This window comes from Antechinus flavipes, chromosome 2 (assembly GCF_016432865.1).
Source record: "Antechinus flavipes isolate AdamAnt ecotype Samford, QLD, Australia chromosome 2, AdamAnt_v2, whole genome shotgun sequence".
Classification (NCBI taxonomy): Eukaryota; Metazoa; Chordata; class Mammalia; order Dasyuromorphia; family Dasyuridae; genus Antechinus; species Antechinus flavipes.
In genome coordinates, this window is record NC_067399.1 from 568392453 (window position 1) to 568411111 (window position 18659).

An 18659-nucleotide genomic window follows, 5' to 3' on the forward strand; every position below is an offset into this window, starting at 1 on the left:
TCTTACAGAGTAAATTTTTTAAAATAGGTTTATTAGGTTGTAGATTTAGAGTTAGGAGGGAGGGACTAGTTCAACCCTCTTGTTTTCAAACAAGGAACTGAGGCCAGTAGTAAAAAGAGAACAAATAATAAAACACAATGGGATTTTCTATTTACACTTCTAGGCAATTCTATGACTCTAAAGTGGTGTCTTCTATAGAATATTATTTGTGAAAACCTACCTCTTCCTTTCTTAAATATGCCTTTGAAATGTGTAAAGATTATTCTCATAACAATTTTGTTTAAAAGAGAGATTGAGGATAGGAAGAAGGAGGAGGGAAGGAGGAAGGGAGAGAGAAAGTAGATAATATAAATACATTGGTAATTACTGTAACTTTTTTTTTTTTACAGTAAGATATAGGAATATAGATCAGAGATGGAAAGGAACTTTAGAGGTCATCTGGTCATTTTGTAGATGCAGAAAATGAAATTCAGAGAGATTAAGTAATTTGTTCAAGAGCTAATGTTCCCATCTTTCCTAGCAGAGAGAAAAGGATCCACTGCCAATGAACTAATGAATTCATGTCATGTCTATGACCTGTTCTTTTTTTCACCTTCGTCCCTTCCCTTCCCTTTATTCCCTTCACACACATACACACACACACACACATCCAGGGAACTTTGTATCTTTGAAGTACTGATTTTTGTGTTTTACCATCTATCCCTCAGCCTTGGAAATCTTTTCTTTCTTGAAGAGGAAGGTACTGAGTTATCCTATAGTCCCCTGCACAAAATGTGTTTTACATATTGGAATCTAGCTAAAATACTTTCAATAACATTGAAATAATGTGCAGCATGTTATTTAATTATAATATAACTTTCAGCTATGGATATCAAAGAATTTTATAAACCTTATTTTGTAGAAAGGATTATACCCATTTGCAGTAGCAGAACAAAGACTAAAAGGGAGTTTAAGAGTTAAATCCAAAGTCAACTTGGAGATAAGCTCAAATCAAAAGCAGAGATAAGCTTCCTGGATGAGTGGAGGTAATTACTTTCATGACTGGTAGCAAATAAAGTGGAGACAGAAACAGAATGGGAAACTCAACTCCTTTGGTATGTCATTAAAACAATCCATAAATTCCCTTCAGCTTAGAGTCCTTGGTACTAGAAGTTCCAGGCGTAAACAGGTAACTCTCAGCCATATTTACTTACCAATTGGGGAATATACCAGCTGTGGTTCTTTTGTAATTCCCTGAACAGGCATCATAGTAATTGTTGCTATTTATGTCTTCCCTCTCTTAATTATTTCCTATTTACCCTGTATATATCATGTTTGTATAGATTTGGTTGCCCAATGTCTTTCATATTCTTTAAGAAGCTCCTTGAAGAGCTCTTTTTTGCCTCTTTTTGTACCCCCAACCTTTAGAACAATACTTGGCATCTAATAGGTACCTAATAAATGCTTATTAACTGACTATGAAGATGTGTTAAGTCTTGAAAATTCAGGAAGGTAATGACTAAGTATTCATTAGAAACCTAAATGAGATTTTTTTTTTTTTAGCAGATAAACAACAATCCTATGCATATTTCTTCATCTAGAGGTATACTGTATCATAAATCATTTTGACTTAATTTGCTAGCCTTCTTAACCAAAATGAATTATTGTTAGCCTTCCTGTACTAGTCTAAGGTGTATATATTCAGCTCAGTTGAACCCGAACATGTCTCAATGGTGCAATAGGGAAAAAAGGACAAGATTTGGAGCCTTGAGTACTGAGTTTCAAATCCTGACTCTGCCAGTCAAGAGTCTATGTGATCTTGGGCAAATCAATTTCCTCATCTGTAAAATGAAGGGGTTTGCTTAGAGCATTTCTAAAGTGTTTTCCATCTCTAAATATATCATCCTATAATCTCCAAAACTGCTGTTTTATAAAATAATTGTTAAAAATCCAGTGGGTAGATAATTTATTTTTTAAAGTTATTTCTTATGATTGCATATCTGCAACCATACCTGCACATTCAGTTGTGTTTATTGTTCTTATTGTTTAAGGATAGTAGAAGCAGTGTAGTTGTTGTGCAGCAGAGGACTGGATTTGTAATCAGTGGGTCTGGATTCAAATACTCTGGGTGGTTTTGGCCAAGTTACTTTACCATTCTGGGCCTCAGTTTCCCTATCTATAAAAAAAGTTAAACTGGAAGCTCTCTATGTCTCTTCCCATCCTAAATCTATTATGAACTTCTGATCTTGGGGAAGCACTAAGGCAAAGACATACCTTTGGCAAATTTTAAAATACTGTATGACTTAGCCTTGTAAGAGAACCACTGTTAATTATTGAAAGAATAATAAAGTATTCTAATATGAAAAAAATACAGTAAGCCATCCCTTTTCATCTTTTCATAGTCTGAAAAACTGGGCAGAACAGACTCAAGAAAGAGGATATTTTTGTTGGGCAACTTTGTCAGATAGTTTCATCTACTTGTAGATCTAGTTGCTTGCTGCTTTTTTGGACAGACTTTAAATTCCAAGAGGGTAGCCAGATTATCACTGATTACAGGTTATCATTAAAACCAGTTTGTTCTCATAAAATACTTGGCTTTTAAAATGATGGTTTGGAGGGGAGAGATTGGATTGATCTTTGTATTCAAATGATTTTGTGTTTTAAGAAGCTAAGGTATGATTTAATTTAAAAAAAAAACAAAAAAAAACACCGAAACAGGAGTTGGGAGATTTCAGTTCAGGTCCTTCTATGCTAGTAACTTGTAATAAGAGTTTGAATAAATGACAGAATTGTTCTATGTCTCAATTTCCTCACTTGTAAAATGAGGGGATTAGAAATTCTCAGCCTATCATTCTGCTGGCTGTGTAAAATTCCCAAGTATATCCTGAACTAGATTCAAATATAGTTGAAATATATTTAACAAAAATAAATAAAAATACAACATAGATAATACTAATTTTACATTTTCTAAGACAATATACTATCAGCAATGATCAATTTCTATTTGAATTTAATACCATTAGACTAGATGATCTTTAAAGTTCCTTCTATCTCTTAAGTATATCATTATGTTGATATATAACAGTAATATTTCAGCTCAAGAGTTCCAGAGTGTAGTGGAATGTCGTTAATATTTTAATTTTCAAGTTAAATAGCTTATAAATTCCCTCTGTTAATATTAGCAAAGGATCTTTGTTGAGGAAAATTTACAGAGACTTAATATCAGGAAAAACTTTCTTAACAATTAGAGATGTCCTGAGTGAAATGGGCTGTCTCAAGAGATAAATTCTTCTTCCTTAGAGGTCTTCAAGCAAAAACTGAACAAGAATCTGTTAACTGTGTTAGAGTAGATATTTGAATATGGGTTAGACAGAGCCACAGAGATCCCTTCTTTTTGTCAAATTATTTAATTCTGAGGGTTACATAAGTGTATTTTCCAACATTAGTATATTGATAAAAAAGGAAGATCATTAGTTGAGAATTTTATCCTGCCTCAGTTTTAACACTCTGAATATCATTATACCAGACTTTAGATGTTGAAGATTGAAATGAATTTGTACTGATCTCAAGACAAACCCAGGAGGTGTCTTCGTAGAATAAATCTCTAGTGTAAAGAGATTTTTAAAAAAATCTTAATCTTAAAAATTAAGTATGCATTAATAAATTCCAGTTAATTATACATTTTGGCCAACAGAGATTTTACTGAATTTCTATATTCTGTAAGTATTTTATAAATTTTTAAATAAAATGTTTTGATCTGTCATCGTTCAGTAAAGTAACCATTGGCTTTAAAACTTCAGAACCTGCCTTGGGACCACCCCAGTAGTTTTCTGCTTGAGAAATGAATGGTTTCTCTGTGTAAGTGAATAAATTTGTTTTCAGTATGTTCTGGAAAGTTTCAAATTTTCCCTATCATAGAGAAAATACTTTAATTTTTCCACAAGGTTGTTTATCCAGCTGGAAAAAAATCCATTTGCTTTCTTGCTCTATACATTATATATACTGTGTGTATGTGTGTGTGTGTGTGTGTGTGTGTGTGTGTGTGTGTATACACACACAATACATAACTTTTAACAAGTGACTCATTTAATCAAAATAATTTTTTTTTTTTGGTTCAGAGGAGCTGTTTTAACTCAGCAGTGTCTCTTCTTTATCTTTATTCTTGTTGCTGTCACATGTTAGCAGCAGGTCATTCCCCTCTCTTTTTCAAGGAGTTGGTACCTGGCACACATTCTTCTTTTCTATTTCAGCCTCTTTCTTAATATTTGAGAACTTAAGTGTACATGTTCCTTCAGACATCCTGACCCTGGCCATATGCCATTGATATCACCATTATCCATAACTGATTACCCTCCAGAATTCCAAAATTTAAAATTTCTTTTCTGATCATAGGCTTCTCTATTTTATTCCTCTTAAACCTATTTTTTAGTTCTTACCTCAGCTTCTTTTCATTCCTCTGCTTTCCCTGACTTTTTTCTCTTCACAATCTTGACCCTGTCATTACTTGTTTCAATTATACATTGTACATTTCCCTTGAATTCCTTGCCTTCTTTTTCTACTACTCTTCATACCACACCAAACCTTAACCCTAGTTTTACTCCTAACCATTTGTCTTTCCCACTCTTACTTGCATCTACAGAATGCCACTAAAGAAAATCTTTTTAAAGTTAAAAAAAAAAAACCTCTGCTCACTGAGTCCACTGAAAATTTGTTATTTAATCTCAACTATGTTGCACATTGCTGTACAGTAGTATCATATTCCCAATAGCAGCCATTCCAAACTTGCTTTTCTCTTCTCAAGCTTCTTATATCACCCTTTACCTCCTTCTTAGAGTATCTCACCTTTTTATTGCGAAAATGTCTCCTATCATGAACTTCCATTTCTGTCCATCTCCTATCTCAAAACTTTGGTATCATATCCCATTTTCTCTTCCTTTGCTCCTGTCTTTAAATGAATGGCCTTTCTCCTTGTCAAGGCCAGCTCCTCTCCACTTATTCCCTAAATTACATCCCTTCCCATCTCTTCCAAGAGAATGCCCCTCACTCACCTCTATTGTCCATCATCAATCTGTTCTTATTTAACTATTCTTCCCTCTTGCCTGAGCTTCAGGCTCAGATCTCAGCTATTCTTAAAACAATCCAAAAGCATAACCCTTCACTAGAAACTGCCATCCTCTCTATTAACTTTTATCTCTTTTTCACAGCCAATTTTTTTTAAAGAACACAAAAAGCTATTTAACTCAGTATTTGCACTTCTTCTTGTATTTTATGTATCCCAGCTTCCTACCCTACCATTTGACTAAAGAAGTAATCATATTTATTAAGGTTATTAAATACTTAATTACTTGCAAAATCAGTTGATCTTTTTCTCACCTGTCACCTTTTTTTTTTTAATTTCCCTGTGGTTTTTAACTGCATTAATCACCTGAAGACTTTCTTCTCTTTATCTTAAGACACTTTTGTCTCTTGATTTTTCTTCCTACCTGTCTGCCTTTTTTTCCTCATTCTCTGTTGCTGAATATCCATGTCCATACTAGTTTGGCATTCCTCTTTCTCCTCCTCTTACTGGAACTCAGATTCCTGTCTTTGGGGCCCTAGATTCTTTTTTTTTTTTCCCACGTTGGACTTACTGATTTTATTTTGTTTTATTTTGTTTTTTAATTTTTTAGTCTTTTTTTTTATAATTATAACTTTTTATTGACAGAATCCATGCCTGAGTAATTTTTTACAACATTATCCCTTGCACTCACTTCTGTTCTGACTTTTCCCCTCCCTCTCTCTACCACCTCCCCTAGATGGCAAGCAGTCCTTTACATGTTAAATATGTCACAGTATATCCTCGATACAATATATGTGTGCAGAACCGAACAGTTCTCTTGTTGCACAGGAAGAATTGGATTCAGAAGGTAAAAATAACCCGGGAAGAAAAACAAAAATGCAAATAGTTTACATTCATTTCCCAGTGTTCTTTCTTTGGGTGTAGCTGCTTCTGTCCATCATTGATCAATTGAAACTGAATTAGATCTTCTCTTTGTCAAAGAAATCCACTTCCTTCAGAATACATCCTCATACAGTATCGTTGTTGAAGTATATAGTGATTTCCTGGTTCTGCTCATTTCACTTCTGCTGGTCATTTCTTATAGAACAATAATATTCCATAACATTCATATACCACAATTTACCCAACCATTCTCCAATTGATGGGCATCCATTCATTTTCCAGTTTCTGGCCACTACAAACAGGGCTGCCACAAACATTTTGGCACATACAGGTCCCTTTCCCTTCTTTAGTATCTCTTTGGGGTATAAGCCCAGTAGAAACACTGCTGGATCAAAGGGTATGCACAGTTTGATAACTTTTTGAGCATAGTTCTAAATTGGCCTCCAGAATGGCTGGATGTGTTCACAATTCCACCAACAATGTATTAAGTGTCCCTGTTTTCCCACATCCCCTCCAACATTCTGCATTATCTTTCTCTGTCATTCTAGCCAATCAGACAGGTGTGTAGTGGTATCTCAGAGCTGTCTTAATTTGCATTTCTCTGATTAATAATGACTTGGAGGGGGCCCTAGATTCTAATAGATAATCTTTCATCTTATCTTTACACCATATCACTTTCTGTCCAACTCCAAACCACATATACTCATACATACATATACTGCCCCTCATCTCTTTACTCTCCTTTCCAGCCCTATCTTCCCATATCTATGTCTTCCCCCACTAGAATGTGAGCTACTTGAAAACAGGGACTGTCTGGCTTTTTTTAATTTGTCTCACCCCCCAGTTAGCCTAGTGTCTGTCACTATGATGACATAATAAGCACTTTTTTTTTTTTTTGCTGTTTCCTTCTTCAATTCATTTTTTTAAAATAATTTTTTATTGATAGAACTGCATGCCAGGGTAATTTTTTACAGCATTATCCCTTGCATTCATTTCTGTTCCGATTTTTCCCCTCCCTCCCTCCACCCCTTCCCCCAAATGGCAAGAGTTCTTTACACGTTGAATGGGTTGCAGTATATCCTAGATACAATATATGTGTGCAGAACCAAACAGTTTTCTTGTTGCACAGGGAGAATTGAATTCAGAAGGTATAAATAACCCGGGAGGAAAAACATAAATGCAAGCAGTTTATATTCATTTCCAGTGTTCTTTCTCTGGGTGTAGCTGCTTCTGTCCATCTTTGATCAATTAAGGCTCTCTTTATCAAAGAGGTCCACTTCCATCAGAATACATCCTCAAACAGTATCGTTGTTGAGGTATATAATGATCTCCTGGTTCTGCTCATTTCACCCAGCATCAGTTCATGTAAGTCTCGCCAGTCCTCTCTGCATAATAAGCACTTAATAAGTGTTTTTTTCAGTTATTTATTTAGCCATCTGTAGAGGGCCAGAACTCTGAAAAGGTGTACTTGAATCAAGGATAGCAGGGTGCTTACAGTTAAGCCCCTACTCAGTGTGAGATAATAGTTCTCTAAACATATACTTAATGTGATATGGTGATGTAATGGTTGCACATGCTCAGTTGCTGTAATGATGTAATTGTACTAAAGTATTTAAGGGCTGGGAAGACTGGGAAGGAGCCTCTCAGACTCAGACACAGAAGAAGAATCACAGTCAGAGACACAGAGAACACTCCCAACTCCAGATTCCAGACTTCGAACTCCATCTTTGACCAGCCTCATGGTGGCTCTCCTGCCTTCATCACTTCTCCACCTAAAGCCCATCCAGAGATCCTCCAGAAAGCTAGCCTGGACATTATATCCATTCATTCCAGTTCTGCTTCTAAAAATCAGTGGCTCTCAAGGCTTTGTCCCTAAACCACTTCTCTTTCCCCTCTATTCCTTATCACTGAGTGATCTAATTACTAAGTGGAAAAACCCATTCTTATGGGTTCCATTATCATCTTTATTCAACTATCCAACTATAATCACTCTCCTGAGTTCTAGTTTTGCTAGCCGTTTGCTTGCTGGACATCTCTATCTGTATCCTGAGGTATCTCAAATTCAACTTGTCTGAAATGGAATGAACCTCATTATCTTAGTCGCTGAATCTGTCCTACTTCAAACTTTCCTATTCCTGTGGAAGACATAGTAATTCATTGTTTCTGAGAATGATCACATAATGTTTCTTAACTCTTCCTTTTCTTTCACCTTCCTTGTTCATTAATTGACTGTCTTGTTGATTCATCCTCCAAGACACCTCTCCTATATGTCCCTCTCTACATTCAGAGTTATCTCTGTAGTTCAGGCACTTACTACTTGTCATCTAAACTATTGAAATAATCTAATTAGTCTCCCTGTTTTTAATCTCTTCTTTCTCTAATCTATCCTTCACATAAATGCCAAAATAATCTTCTTAAAGTTCAAATTAGACTATGGCATTTCTTTGTTCAAAAGTATTCAGTAGATCTTATTGCTTCTTGGAATTTAATCCTTTACCACCAGTTTCTGGCCTACTGTAATGACCGCGTATTTAAAATCAGCCGGAGTCAAGAATTCAGGTTAAGGGAAAAATCTTCAATCTTTATTGAAGTGAAGAGGTGAATAAGGATTACAATAGCAATATGGACAGCTGCGACAGGAAGCCAGCTAACAGAGGGGGATCTGAGCTGAAAAGCCGTCGCAATGGCAATGCAAGCAGTCTCTCCTTCCCCTTCCTTTTCTACTCCCCTGCTTCCACTCACCAAAATTGTCATTTCCTGTACAACACATCAGGACTTGCACAAAGAGTGGGCGGGGGCTATTCTTTCTCCAAGCATATATATTAATAGAGTATGGTCCAATTACTATTTAGCCTCATGTGCTTGGGACCTCAGTGCATCAACTCAAGCCTCAGCCCATTACAGCCTACTTTGCTAAATTTCTTGCTACTTTTCCTTTACATACTCTTCTATCAATTGACTTGCTGAGGTTCCTCTAACTCAGCATTTCATCTTTAAAACTTGCAGCCTTTTCCTTGCAATGCTTTTTTTTTTATCCCAATCATTTCCCAATGAGTCTCTTCCTAATTGCCAACTAATAAAAACCTTCTTTTGCAACAAATAAGTATGATAATGAAAACAATTAATATATTGACCATATTTTATCTATAGTGTACCACTTCTCTACTTAAATGTGGGAAGCATGATTTACTCTAAAGTCCTTTGAAATTATGATTAATCCTTAACTTTATTCAGAGTTCACCTCAAGTGCCATTTCTTATGGGAAATCTCAGATTTCCTTAGCGTTAGCACTTTCTCCCTTTTTAAACTGTCTTGAATATGTGGTCAATTTGACAATTTGTTTTGCTTTACTAAGCATATTTGTTACAATGGCTTTGGTTTTGTTTTTTAATTGGGAGGTACTAAGAGAAAAAAAATAGACTTTTATTCATTAAAAAAAAAGACCTTTGTACATACTTAATCCCCCTGTAGAATATAAACTCCTCAAAGACAAGAACTTATTTTTTCTTAACTTTTCATCCCAAATTCTTAGCACAGTATCTTACTGTGCTTACAAATGAGCACTTAATAATGGTCATATTATTGAATTATTGAAAATCAGGAGAGCATTAGGTGTTTACGTACTTATGACTTTGTGGATGAACATACTTATGTAAAATTATTATCTTGGCATATATTAAAAAATTATTTTCACAGACTGCTTAGCTAAATTTGGCCCTCTTTGAATAGTTAATGGAGATTTGGTTCTATGAAAATTCTCTGATTCTTTCTATGTTTTTCTTCTCTCTTTTAATTTTCTACTTTTTAAATCATTTTAAAATAGTACTTGCTTATTCAGAATTCAGTTCAGTATTCTCAATACCAACTTTGTATTGCACATGCAAGATGATTGTAAAATTCTTTAGATATTTATTTCCTAGTATTTAAATATAATGGGGAAAATTTCCTAATAATTAGAGTTGGAATGTGCTGTTTTGGGAGGTAATGAGACATCTTCAAACAAAAGTGGTAAAACCAGTTATTGGGCATGTTGTAGAAGGGAGTTTTCATTTAGGTATGGGATGAACTAAAAAGCCTCTGAGGCATTTCCAACTCAGATTCTATAATCATGATCCTGACAAAGCCTTGCCCCAGATTTAAAAAGGGGTAATTGTTTTCTCTCATGAAAAGATGGCTGGCTTCTCCGTTAGCAGGGTAGTCCCATTATATACACTGTGTAGTTTGTGTCATCGGCTTCCAAAACCATGTGTTTGATTTGAGTTTTTTGAAGGAACCAGTCACAAACATTACTTTTTTGGTAGGAGAAAGATGAAAGATAGCACTGTGGTCTTTCTTCACAGATAAATTACTGAAAGAAACTTTAGCAATCTTTATGAATTAATAAATACATTTGTTGGGATATACACCCAGTTGTCCTGGAAGACTGGCATATTCCCTAAAATAATTTTGGCAACATTACTGAAATATTCCCATTCCCAAAGGCTTAGAGGGAAGATATATAGCTCAGGTATAGATTGTCTTGGCCTTTCTTATAGCATCTTCCAAGATTTGTTTTTTGTTCCATTTCTCACAACAGATTTTTCTCTCTTATGTGCCAGCACCCTAGTCTGGCTTTACCAGTTGAATAGCATCTAAAGGGAAAAACAGGTGAAACTCCATTTTTTCTCTCTGATCTTTTCCTTTACAAGGCTTTGCATTGTATGAACGCCTTTAAGTAGCAAGTGAAAAGGCTACAAGTTCAAAACTGGGAGACAGTAGACTTTTTCTGGTCCCTCTTTTTCTCTTAATATACTATACTCTGCCAAACCTCTTTTCTCCTGACGTACCTTAACAATTCCAGTTTAAAATGAATCACTGGACTTATTCAGAAGCAACTTTAGCAGAACATTAAAGACAAAGTGGCTGTCAAAGTAATGGAACTTAGTCTACAAGGAGAGCATAATTTGCCTAATAGATTTTTTTTCCTTCTAAGATTAGAATGAAGATGAGTGTAGGATTTTTTATAGGATCAAAGAATCATTTTAGCTGGAATTTGGGGATTTTGGCCTAGGGACATATGCAGATAAATATTTAACAACCAGCTCCTCCCTCTAAAAAAAACAAGTGACACACTTTTAAGTTAAATGTATTTTATTATCATTTTAACATAATTAATATAAAGAGGGAGGCTGTAGGTAGGAAAGTAGGAAATAGCTACAACAAACAGTTAAAAAGTACTTGACCTGAGCTCATATTTACAATCAGCCTAGTATTCCTCACCATTTAAGATACAGGATTATTCTCTTTACATGACTTTAAGAATACCATTCCAGTATTCTGTGAAATCTTTTCCTCTGCAAAGCTGCCCTTGATATAATTTCTAACCTGATTTTATCTGTATAAAAACATTGGGAGTGGAACATGATATGAATTGCTTTTGGAATGACTCTGGTTCCCCTGAACTCACTGAGCTATTACTCAAATACTTCAGAAATGAGTTTTATCTTATTCAACTGTCCTTTGTATTGTATAATTATTATTTGCATACAGTAAATCTTCTGTGACTTTTAACAAATATTATCAATGGCAATATCTTCTAATATGAAAGGACTGAAAAGTAACTTAAAGGTTTGTAGGTATTTGAAGACTTAAGGGGCTCTGAACAACAGATAGGTATTGATGATGTAACTTTGTTGTTTATATTTTTTAGTTGCAATGGAAAAAGGTCCAAAGTATTTACCTGAATTAGTATCTTATTTTTTCAGACTAATTTTAAGCTTATGCTTACAATTTTTTGAGGTGAAGCTATAATGGAAAAGTAGCTAAAGAGAATGTTTTAGGAAATCTTAAAGAAGGGAAAGGGACCTGTATGTGTATGAATGTTTGTGACAGGTTTTTTTGTAGTGGCCAGAAACTGGAAACACATATGGTTTTGGAAGCCGATGACACAAACTACACAGTGTATATAATGGGACTACCCTACTAATGGAGAAGCCAGCCATCTTTTCATGAGAGAAAACAATTACCCCTTTTTAAATCTGGGGCAAGGCTTTGTCAGGATCATGATTATAGAATCTGAGTTGGAAATACCTCAGAGGCTTTTTAGTTCATCCCATACCTAAATGTAGATGCTCATCAATTGGAGAATGGCTGAATAAATTGTGGTATATTAATATTATGGAATATTATTGTTCAATAAAAAAAGACCAGCTGGAGGATTTCAGAAAGGCCTGGAGATACTTAACACAAACTCATGCTGAGTGAATGAGCAGGACCAGGAGATCACTATATACTTCAACAACAATACTATAAGATGATCAATTCTGATGGATGTGGCCTACTTCAGCAATGAGATGAACCAAACCAGTTCCAATGGAGCAGTAATGAACTGAACCAGCTACACCCAGCGAAAGAACTCTGGGAGATACCTAAGAATCATTACATTGAATTCCCAGTCCCTATATTTTTGCCTACCTGCATTTTTGATTTCCTTCACAGGCTAATTGTACACTATTTCAGAGTCCGATTCTTTTTGAACAGCAAAATAACAGTTTGGACATGTATACTTATTTAATTTATACTTTAACATATTTAACATGTATTGGTCATCCTGCCATCTAGGGGAGGGGATGAGGAGAAGGAGGGGAAAAATTGGAACAAAAGGTTTGGCAATTGTCAATGCTGTAAAATTACCCATGCATATAACTTGTAATTAAACACTATTTAAAAAATTAAATTAAAATAAAATTTAAAAAAAGAGAATGTTTTTGGATGAGTATAAATATCAATATTCCATGTTCAAGAACAGTTGCTTTTAAGTGTTGATGGAGTTAAAAATTAACCTCTATTTATTTACCCTTTCAGTTAACTATGTCCATAGTTAATGCCTCACTGTGTTTTGATAGGTGACGTGGAAGATATGAGAATATAGACATCAAGAAAAAGATGATGGAAAGGAGAGTCTCCAGTGAAATTGTGTAGACAAAATGCTATAGTCTTATGTTTGAAAGTATAGTCTAGATCATTGGGATTTAATACCAAATTGTGCTTTAATGCCAGAACAGACAGTGGGATAGTAAAATAGAAATTGGTAGACTAGTACAAAGATAAGCTAAAGTACATTTAAGATCTAAGTCCAGAAATAGCACAAATCACAGTCAATTTTTTCCCCTTAGTTTACTAATACATGGAGTATTCTCTCTCTTTTTTTGCCTGTTTAATCACATAATTCATTTCAGTTCAAACATTTATTAAGTGCCTGCTGTATGTACAACTCTATGCCAATCACTGGGGAGCTAGATAGAAGACACTAAATGAATATCTCTTGAATTGGATTTCATTGAAGAGAACAAATAAAATAATCCCTGCCCACAAGAAATGGTACCTCATTCAAGAAAAACATTAATTGGGACCCAGGTATAAGGAAAAAGTACTGTGAAGTCATTTCAAAATACCATAACCAAGAAAGACCTCATGTAAAAGGTAGCACCCAAACTGTGCTTTGAGGGAAGGTGGAGTTCTCCAAGGCAGAGATGAAGAGGAAGCACAGGCCCAACAAAGGGACCCACTGCACAAAGGCATGATGCTGTAGGCTTGTGGAGAAGGGACAGGCCAGTCTGTCTAGAGAAGAAGAAAGTGTGAATAGGAAAGATCAGTGGTAATCAGATTCAGGAAGGCTCTCAATGCTAGTCTGAGAGTTTCTTATTTTATTCTAGAGACAAGAAGAAACCTGATGATGAGTTTTTGAAAATAGAGTTAGAAAAAACCTTAGAGATCATATTGTCCAATCTGCTAAATCTTAACTCTTTCATCAAGTCTTAGTTCAAGGCCTACATTTTTCATGAAATCTTGGGTATTAAATTCTCCTCTTAGTCAGTTCTGTCTTTTCTGTCAGATATCTATGTCATCTTTAGAGTGCAAAATACAGAATATTTTACTTTAGATTCTTCTTTTGCAATGTATTATTTGCCAATTTCACTGATATTTCTCTTAAATCCCTGTGTGGGCCCTGAGTTCCACCAAATCTAGGGATGTCATTTATATCAAAGCTTCTTAAACTGTGGTTTGCTACCCTATATGGCATCATCTAAATGAATGTAAAGATTGCAAAATTATAATTTATCATCAATAAATGTTTGGTTTGTATACTTTTTAATATACTTATGTATCTTGGATCATGTAAAAATTTCTCAGGCAGAAAGGGATTATGAGTGGAAAAGTTTAAAAAGTCCTGATCTGTGTCACCTAAAGGACACCTAGCAGAGCATCGGGGCCCACAGCAAAGGATCATTACAAATAATGATTGATAGTGTTTTTCTTATTTTAGTAGAGCCTTCCTTTGTCACTCAGATATTCCTATAGTAAATTCATGAGAAGATAGAGCTTTTGAATATAGTCCTTATTTTATCAACAGATTTTATTTTCTTTTAAAGCCAGCTCAAAAAATCTTCTCCACCCTTTCCCACAGTTTCTGATCTGATGCTATCTTTGAAGGCAGCTAAAATTGGTAGCTAGAAAAAAACAATTTATCTGCTCAGGGGAACATTCTTAAAATTTTGTACTGGCAAGTTAGATTTCTTTTCTCTCCTAAGCTTCATTGTTCCATTTCTTTTAAGAAATGATATTAATTTGTTTGGGCACTTAACACTTAAAAAACCCTTTTAAAAAAACAAGTAGTTCACTGGTTCTGTCCATGAAATAGCTATTACTTTCTTTAGCATTACCTATGAATGGGACAGATTAAGAAACACTACTCATAGGCACTCACAAAGTGGGATCCCACAAAGTTGTGGGTCATTTTCTATAATTCATTGCAATAATCATCTTTCTTTTGCCCTTCTGACAAGCAGTATTTTTAGACTGTTTTGTGTATGTTTTGATTAAGTTGCTTCATTCACATTTGTGAAAATAATATAATATTTCTTTCACTTTTAGAATAATTTGACTACAAACGGCTCAACGGCTTTCTAAGGACGATATTCAAAAATTCTCACTATTAAGGAACAAGTGACATTGGTAAGATTATTTTGCTAAAGGTATTTTCCCCTCTTTGCTTGTGTTTCTTACTGCCATATTGATCTGAAAAGGTGTTGACTTGAAAAAATGTGTTTGCTATTTATTTATTTCATAAAATAGAATAAGGATAGTTCAAAACCTATTAGACCAGATCTGTTTAATTCAATTCAATCCAACAAACAATTTATGAATGCCTTCTGTATCCTGGCTATCCATTGGGGCTGCAAACACTGAAAATAAAATAATATAGTCCTTGTCTTCAAGAAGATTTCATTCAACTGTGATTGAAGGGATGGTGGGGATGAATTATCCAGTAGGTATACAGTTGAGGAAATATAAATTAATTTGAAAATACAGAGACATACCACCTGAAGAGATTAAGGAAATCTTCATGGAAAAGGTGATATCTGACTTAAGCCTGGAAGGAAACAAAGGCTTTTCAGAGGCAGAATTGAACTCCTTCCCATTCCACATATATGAAATGCTGAATTTTGGAACAGCTGTTGGTTCATTTTGGCTGGAACATTGAATATGTGATGGAGTAATATGAAATTAGATTCAAAGAGTAATTGGGAGTCCAGTTGTAGAAGGCCAGGATTAGTGAGTTTGTAACTTATCATAGAGGCATTAGAGCAGAGGTCTAGAGGCAAAAAAAAATTTCAGGAGGACAGTAACATGGTGAAACCTGTGCTTTAGTAAGATTATTTTAGGAGTGGTATGAAAGATTGATTGGAAATAAGAAAACCAGTTAGGAGCATACATATTCAGGATGAGAGGTAATGAACTAGAGGCCTGAACTAGGGTCCTGGCTATGGGAATGGAGAAAAGGGGATGAATGTGAAAGACTGTGCAGTTAAACTCCTACAGGATTTAGCAACTAATGGGGAGGGTAGCAGAAGAAGGAAGAAGAAAGAAGTCTAGGATGATTTGAAAATTTAGTGTAATGAATATAGTTGTATACAGAGGAAGCTCTGACTTACCATCAGTGCCTAATGAATTTTAGGAGAAATGTTATCCTTTTGAAAAATTTAAAGGATACATATGATAAAATTATCCAAGGTACAGCTGAGTGTTAAAGTGACATTCCAGAAAGTCTTGTACTGAAGCCCCATTTCAGTTGCCATTGTGGTGTTGAAGTTAATCTTAGATTCTCAGAAACTATGTTAGCAGAGCACAAGTTCTAATGTTCTTTAACTGTTCTTTACTGTTTTTAACTTTTAACTGTTCACAAGTTCCTTAACTGGAAAGGCTTAAAAATATGGGCTTATTTTTCAGTTTAACTAAGTGTAAATATGTTTATCACCTGGAGTTTGACCTATTATCACTCAATCACTACACATTTTTAAAGTGCCTACTACATGCCAAGTTTCATGAATGAAACAATCCGATTGTTAGAAAGTTTTTATTGATTGTATGCCAAATGTTGCCTCTTTTGAATCCCCTTCCTTGTTTGGGATACTGCTCTCTAGAATAAAACAACAAGATTAGTCTTTCTTCTACTTGAGTCTTTCAAATACTTTTAATACTACTGTTGTGAGGTACATTGGAATTACCACTGGATTTGAAGAGAATTTGTATTCATCTCCCATCTCTATTACTGGCTTGCTACCAGTGTGACCTTGGGCAACGATTAAATCATTCAGTTTGCAAATATTTATTAAACAACTATATGTGAGGTTACTACTCTAGTTTCTGGGAGTACAAAGACAAAAGGTAAATAGTCTCTGCTCTCAAGGAACTTATATTCTATGTGGAAGACAATGAACATTTACATAAGTAATTATATGAAATACAAGGTAACCTTGGAAAGAAGATATCTCTGTAGCTGGGCAGACCAGGAAAGACCTCATGCAGAAAGTGATTGCTACCATAAGTCTTAAAGGAAAATAAAGATTCCAAGAAGTAGACATGAAAAGGGACTTTATGTCAGACATAAGGGGTTCAAAACAGAACTGGGAGATGATGTGTGTGAATAACAAGGTCAATATAGCTTTATTGTAGAATCTATAAAGGGGAGGTGGTGTTCAAGAAAGCTGGAAAAGGCCAAGTTGTAAAGAGCTTTAAATGCCAGGACAGAGAAATTTATATGTGATCCTACAGGTAATTGGAAGTCAATAGAATTTATTAAAGGCAAGGAGATGAGACTGATGGATTGATCCTTCATTTTTGGAAAATTTTCATAGCAGTGATGTTGAGAATGGATTGGAATGGGAGAAGCCAAAGAAACCAATTAGAAAACTATTACAAAAATTTAAGTGATAGGTAATGAAAGCATGAATTGGGGAAGTTGACTATGTGAATGAAATGAAAATGAGAAAGAAATGACACGGTGGCCATCTAATTGAATATATGGAATAAGTAAGGAATAAAGAATGACACTTAAGGTGGTGAATTTGGATGTGTAGAAAAATGTTATCTTTCATAGTAATAAAGAAGTTCAGAAAAGGGCTATTAGGACAAAGATAATGAAAGATATTAAGTTCTACTCTGGATAGATTGAATGTTAGACATCAAAGGAATAGCCATTTCAAAATATCTGATAGGTAGTTGATAAGAGACTGAAGCTCAGGAAAGAGACTAAGCTTGGCTTTATAAATCTAATAAATCAGATAACTTATAGATTGAGCCCAGAGTATATGATGAAATGACCAAGCAAGAGAGCATTAAGAGAAAAAAAAAGAGAGAGCTTAGGCAGAACAGCCATAGTCAGGATATATGAGATATAGATGATGATACAAGCAAAGGAAATTGAAAAGGGGAGAAAATGAAAAAAAAAATCACTGTCATGAAAGCTAGAAGAGGAGAGAGTATCTGGGAGGAAAGAAGGTAATTAACAGTCAGATGCTACAGAGTTTTCAAAAAGGATGAAGGCTGAGAAAATATCATCAGATTTGACAAAAAACCATTAGTAACTTTCCAGAGAGCAGGGACGAATGGATTACTGCATGAAAAAGCCTTAGTAAGTATTTATATGTCAAATAATTTGCTAAACACAAGGAACACAAAAAGTTAAGTCTTTTGTTAGAATTCTTACAAGGTGCTAAGTCAGTGAAATTGATAAATACAATGGTTTAAGTTTAGCAGGTGCTTAACAGTTTTCTAGATGTACTTAGTACTTATTAGAGTTCACACCTTTAAGAGGGCATATATAAGCCAGGAGCCTCAACCAGGATGTACTTCGGGAGATTCAGAGCCAGGATTCATTTGAGGAGATTTACAAGTCAGAGAGAGTCCAGGAGATTCACAAAGTCAGAGAAGACAAGCCCACTCTCAGAGGCGGAGTCAGATTCATTCCAACTTCCTCCTTTATGCTGGCTGGAGACATTGAGAGGATGAGAGGCTGAAGCTGGCAGAGGCAAAGGACTAGCGGCAAGAGCTCTTGGAACCAAGGAGAGAGATAAGCCTCTAAGAAAGCTAACCAGGCCCAAGGAAGGAGACAGTACTTGGAAAGAGAAAATAAAGGTTCTCAACTTCAACTCCTGGCTGCATTCAGGGTGATTACACTGAACTGAAAGGAAGGTTGCTTCCAGAAGCCCTCCAAGAAACCTGTTCCCAAAGAACATTATATTTTAGAGCAGAACATTACAGTCTTTCACCTAAAGGAACTTACATTCTAATAGGAGAGACAACAAAAGGAAACTTTGGCCTGAGGAGTTCCAGGGAGGGTGAGACAGTCATGGGACACACCCTTTCCAAAAACATCAGTGGTGTTTTGATTACTACACCCAGAGCTAGTGGTCAAAAA

General features: G+C 35.1%; 1 protein-coding gene across 2 annotated transcripts in view; it reads left to right on the forward strand.

Annotated features, from left to right (window-relative positions):
- Positions 1–18659, forward strand: part of ABHD2 (abhydrolase domain containing 2, acylglycerol lipase) — a 125855-nt gene that overhangs the window by 25756 nt on the left and 81440 nt on the right. For both annotated transcript variants that reach the window (XM_051981081.1, XM_051981080.1), the window contains one exon: positions 14834–14914. The gene's annotated coding sequence lies outside the window, so the exon portion shown is untranslated. The remainder of the gene's footprint in view (positions 1–14833; positions 14915–18659) is intronic.